Genomic DNA, 6,422 nt, shown 5'->3' with positions numbered 1-6,422 from the left:
GTTAGCGATACGATTCAGAATCACTACTGTTGCCGGCATGTTAAAATCAATACCTATAAAGGGCTTATACTGGAACAATTGTGGACCTATGAAGGTTGCAGTATTTTTGCCAATTTTTTTAATGTATTGTTTGCCTCTCAGCCATAACTTTTTTCATTTTAATGTCTACTTTTCTATTTGAGGCCTTGTTTTGTTTTTTGCAGGACAAGGTGTAGCTTTTTTTAGGCATCATGTCCCCGCTAGAAGACTTTCACTTTTGATAAGCACTTAGAAGTTACAATATATGGGAATACATGTGCATTAGGTTTATAGTATTTTTTTGTGCAGTTTTAACATAATAGCTCAGCAGATCTGTAGCTATAATATACCGCCCTTCAGGAGTTTTCCCATGAACAATCATCACTTCCACACGTCTCCTGTTAAAAGGGACACTAAACCTTATAAAAAATAAAAATAAAAAATAAAATTGTCCCCTATAGATAAACCTGCAAGACTTACAGCAAGCTGCAGAAACAAGCAGGGAAGAGGGAGCCACTTATGAACACCCTAAGGTTGGGTTCCCACAGTGCAGATTTTGCATGCGTTTTTTAGGCAAAATCTGAATTGGATCCAGGACAGGAGACCTATAAGGCCTTTCTTCATATATTTCTTCTGTTTCAGTGCCGTTCTTGGTTTTGGCTAAAACGTATGAAAAATCTGAAGCAGAATCTCTAGAAAAACGCCTGCAAGGCTTCGTTCACATCTGCGTCGGGGTTCTATTCATGGGTTCCGTCAGACCCTTCTGTCAGGGGAACCCATGAACGGAAACCAAACGGAAACTGTATGGTTACATTTGCATTACCATTGATTTCAATGTTAACGCTTCAGTTGCTAATGGTTTCCGTTTGTCTCTGTCCAACAAGATTTCCATCTTTTTGGCAGAATCAATAGCGTAGTCGACTACACTATTGATTCCGCCAAATAAACAGAAATCCTACAGAACGGTGACAAGCGGAAACCATTAGCAACGGAAGAGTTAACATTGAAATTGAAATCAATGGTAATGCAAATGGAATGGCTTCCATTTGGTTTCCGTTTATGGGTTCCCCTGACAGAACGGTCTGACGGAAGCCATGAACAGAACCCTGACGCAGATGTGAACGAAGCCTAAATCGGTCGCAGAAATCCGCACCAAATACTGTTTTTCCAACTCATAGTGCTGTGGAAACGCTGCATTTTTTCCACAGCGGATTTGCCTGCGGATTTAGTGCCAGACGTTGGATTTCTAGCGGTTTTTATTGTGTTACCGCTGCGTAAACTATGTAAAAACCACAACAGCATAAATCTGGCTGGGTAAAGCCGGGTCCCCACGTAGCATAAACGCTGCGGAATTTCCACAATAGAATTCTGTGTCAAAATTTCGCAGCATTTACAGTAGCAGCAAAGTGGATGGGATTTCGAAAAAAGCTTTTTCATTGCATGTTTTTCGCATTTAATTCAATGGGGATTCAAAACCCGCAACAGAAAGCCATGTGTTGTGACTTTTGCAGCAATTCCACCGCAACTCAACCCAGAACTCCCTGCTTCTTCCTGCAGTTCGGCCTCCTGGGATGACGTTACATCCCATGTGATCGCTGCATCCAATTACAGGCTGCAGAATCACATGGCCTGCAATGTCATCCAGCAAGGCTGGACTACGCGCAGAGAAGAGGGAGGGGGGTAATAATTTTTTTCTTCCTCCCCAGCGCTTTTTTCCGCAGCGGAAATTCAGTTTGGAAAAAAAACGGACGGAAGGCATAGTGGGTTCCAGTTTTTATGCAGCGTATCCGGCCCGTGGTAACCCGGCCTAAATGCTGCAGAATGTCCACACAGAATTCCGTTGCAGAAATTTCACAGAGTTTACGCTACGTGGGAACCCAGCCTTAGGCCCCATGCACACGGCCATGCCCGTAATCACAGCCACAGCCGGCCACATTTTTGGGCCGTGTTCCCATACAAAGTATGAGAGCACGGCCCGTAAAATACGAAAAATAGGACATGCTCCATAATTCCCGGCATGGTTCTATGGCACGGACACCCATCCGTAGCACTACGGAAAGGTGTCTGCGGCCAATAGTACTGAATGGGTCCGCAAAACCACTGACCATTTACGGTCGTGTGAATGGGGCCTTAGGGTCCATCCAAATGTGGCGGTTTTGCCGTGTAGGTTCTAAATCGCAAATCCGCAGCAATTTACATGACAATACAAGTGGATGGGGATTTCAAAATTTCCATCCACATGTATCCTTAATATAACACAGTGGACAACACTGTTGCTCAGTGGTCCAAAGTCCTGTTTTCAGATGGAAGTAAATTTTGCATTTAATTTGGAAATCAAGGTCCCAGAGTCTGGAAGAAGAGTGGAGAGGCACTTAATCCAAGTTGCCTGCCATACATTGTGAAGTTTCCACAGTCCGTGATGGTTTGGGGAGCCATGTCATCTGCTGGTGTTGGTCCACTGTGTTATATCATAGGGGCGTAGCTAGGGGGGGGGGGCAGGCGGGGCATGTGCCCCGGGCACAGCTTAGAGGGGGGCGCCAGCGCCATATCCTCCTGCACTATAATTATACCTGTGTCTATAGGACACAGGTACAATTAGAAGCAATGAATGACCGGGCACGTTCCGGGCACGCCTTTCCACGAGTGAAGCAACTGGTACCTTTTTTGAAAGACGCTGAGTGACAGGGAAAGTCATCCTGCCCAGCCAATCAGCGCCTTTCATAGACGCTGTGTTCAACCCCCAGGAGACCTGCGCAGAAGAGAGCAGGTCTCCATGGCTGCCGGACGGCGTGGGAGCGGGATTAAGGTGAGTTAAAAAATTATTATTTTTTTTTTAATTGCAATAAAAGTGTGTGGCTGTATCTACGGGGGGGGGGGGGGGAGACGACTTTATCTACACGGGGGGGGGGCTTTATCTACGGGGGGGACTTTATCTACACAGGGGGGGGCTATCTATGGCGCACCATATACAGGGTAGGGCTATAGCTACATGGGGGGCTATATAGTATATAGCCCCCTGTAGATATAGCCCACCCCTGTATATAGCACCCCTGTGTATAGTCCCCCTGTAGATAGAGCCCATCCCTGTAGATCTAGCCCAACCCTGTAGATCTAGTCCCCCCTGTAGATATAGTCCCCTGTAGATATAGTCCCCCAGTAGATAGCCCACCCCTGTATATAGTCCCCCTGTAGGTATAGCCCCCTGTAGGTATAGCCCCCTGTAGATATAGTCCCCCTGTAGATATAGTCCCCCAGTAGATACAGTCCCCCAGTAGATACAGTCCCCCAGTAGATAGCCCACCACTGTATATAGTCCCCCTGTAGATATAGCCCCCCCCTGTATATAGTCCCCCTGTAGATATAGCCCACCCCTGTATATAGTATCCCACAAATAGCTCCCCCTATAGTGCTCCACAGAAAGCCCACCCCTGTATATAGCCCCCCTGTACATATAGTCCACCCCTGTATATAGTGCTCCACAGATAGCCCACCCCTGTATATAGTATATACAGGGGTGGGCTATCTGTGGAGCACTATATACAGGGGTGGACTATATGTACAGGGGGGCTATATACAGGGGTGGGCTATCTGTGAAACACTATATACAGGGGTGGACTATATGTGGAGCACTATACACAGGGGTGGGCTATATCTACAGGGGGGCTACATAAAGGGTTGGGCTATCTGTGGAGCACTATATACAGGGGTAGGCTATATCTAAAGGGGGGCTATATACAGGGGTGGGCTATCTGTAGACCACTATATACAGGGGTGGGCTATATCTACAGAGGGCTATATACAGGGTTGGGCTATACGTGGAGCACTATATACAGGGCTGGGCTATATCTACAGAGGGCTATATACAGGGGTGGGCTATCTGTAGAGCAATATAGGGGGAGTTATTTGTGGGACACTATATACAGGCGCTATTATATTTAATGCCGTAGTGTGTGGTATAATGATAACTTTATATTTATTTATAGGTGCAGAAATGTTGGAAAAGTGAGAAGCTGAAGACATGTGAGCGGCAAACTCCAGAAATGGGCTGTGACCGGGAGAAGTCATCATAGAGGTCTGGATCGGGTGGAGAAAAATAACTAGAATCTGAGACGTCACAGGTGAGTCACCTAATGTAAACTGAATCTTTGCCCCGGGTACTGGAGAACCTAGCTACACCTCTGTATATCAAGTCCAGAGTCAGCGCAGCCATCTGTCAGGAAATTTTAGAGCACTTCATGCTTCCCCCTGCTGACAAACTTTATGGAGATGCTGATTTAATTTTCCAGCAGGACTTGGCACCTGCCCACGCTGCCAAAAGTGCCAATGCCTGCTTTAATAACCTCAGTATCACTGTGCTTGATTGGCCAGCAAACTCGCCTGACCTAAACCCCATAGAAAATCTATGGGGTATTGTCAAGAAGAAGATGAGACACCAGACCCAACAATGCAAACGAGCTGAAGGCCGCTATCAAAGCAACCTTGGCTTCCATAACACCTCAGCAGTGCCACAGGCTGATCGCCTCCATGGCATGCCGCATTGATGCAGTAATTCATGCAAAAGGAGCCCCGACCAAGTATTGAGTTCCTATATTGTACATACTTTTCAGTAGGCCTACATTTCAGTATTAAAGAGGCTCTGTCACCAGATTTTGCAACCCCTATCTGCTATTGCAGCAGATAGGCGCTGCAATGTAGATTACAGTAACGTTTTTATTTTTAAAAAACGAGCATTTTTGGCCAAGTTATGACCATTTTCGTATTTATGCAAATGAGGCTTGCAAAAGTACAACTGGGCGTGTTGAAAAGTAAAAGTACAACTGGGCGTGTATTATGTGCGTACATCGGGGCGTGTTTACTACTTTTACTAGCTGGGCGTTGTGTATAGAAGTATCATCCACTTCTCTTCACAACGCCCAGCTTCTGGCAGTGCAGCACTGTGACGTCACTCACAGGTCCTGCATCGTGTCGGCACCAGAGGCTACAGATGATTCTGCAGCAGCATCGGCGTTTGCAGGTAAGTCGATGTAGCTACTTACCTGCAAATGCTGATGCTGCTGCAGAATCAAGTGTAGCCTCTGCAATAGCAGATAGGGGCTGCAAAATCTGGTGACAGAGCCTCTTTAAGAATCATTTTTGAAATTGGGCTTATAGAATATTCTAATTTTCTCAGACACTAAATTTTGGGTCTTCTTTAAGGGTATGTTCACACGCAAACTCAAAAACATCTGAAAATATGGAGCTGTTTGCAAGGGAAAACAGCTCCTGATTCTCAGACGTTTTTTAAGCCACTCGCGTTTTTCGCTGCATTTTTTACGTCCGTTTTTGGAGCTGTATTCTATAGAGAATGAAAAACGGCTCCAAAAACCTGCACTTCTTTTTAATGCGGCCGTTTTTCAAAACGGCCGCGCAAAAAACGGCCCGTTGGAACAGAATGCCGTTTTTTCTATTGAAATCAATGGACAGATGTTTGGAGGCGTTCTACTTCTAATTTTTCGGTCGTGTTTTCAGGCGTTTACGGGCCGAAAAACGGCCCAAAATAGGCCGTGTGAACATACCCTCAGGGTATGTTCACACGGCCTATCTTCGGACGTTTTTCGGGGCGTAAACGGACAAAAAAAAATCGGAATCAGAACGCCTCCAAACATCTGCCCATTGATTTCAATGGGAAAACGGCGTTCTGTTCTGACGGAGCGTTTTTCGCATGCGTTTATTACGCGTAAAAAAACGGCCACGAAAAAGAAGTGCAGGTCACTTCTTGGGACATTTTTGGAGCAGTTTTTCATTGACTATCGAAAAAAGCTCCAAAAACGGCCGTAAAAAAAATGCAGCGAAAATCGCGAGTGGCTTAAAAAACGTCTGAAAATCAGGAGCTGTTTTCCCTTGAAAATAGCTCCGTATTTTGAGACGTTTTTGAGTTTGCGTGTGAACATACCCCAACTGTTAGCCATAATCATCAACATTTAGGGTATGTTCACACAGAACGCCTGCAAACATCTGGCCATCGATTTCAATGGGAGAACGGCGTTCTGTTCCGACGGGGCGTTTTTTACGCGGACGCTTTGAAAAATTCCCTTGTAAAAAAAGGCTGCGAAAAAGAAGTCCATGTCACTTCATCAGCCGTTTTTGGAGCCGTTTTTCATAGACTCTATAGAAAAACAGCTCCAAAAACGGCCGTAAAAAATGCCTCGAAAATCGAAAGTGGCTGAAAATAAGGAGCTTTTTTCCCTTGAAAACAGCTCCGTATTTTGAGACGTTTTTTATTTTGTGTGTGCACATACGCTAAAAGAAAAAAAATGCTGGCAATAGATCACTCTGTGTGTAATGAATCTATATAATATACGAGTTTCACTTTTTGAATTGAATTACTGAAATAAATTAACTTTTTGATATTCTAATTCATTGAG

The sequence above is a fragment of the Rhinoderma darwinii genome, chromosome 2, assembly GCF_050947455.1.
Source record: "Rhinoderma darwinii isolate aRhiDar2 chromosome 2, aRhiDar2.hap1, whole genome shotgun sequence".
NCBI classification, from domain to species: domain Eukaryota; kingdom Metazoa; phylum Chordata; class Amphibia; order Anura; family Rhinodermatidae; genus Rhinoderma; species Rhinoderma darwinii.
This window is presented reverse-complemented; position numbering follows the sequence as displayed.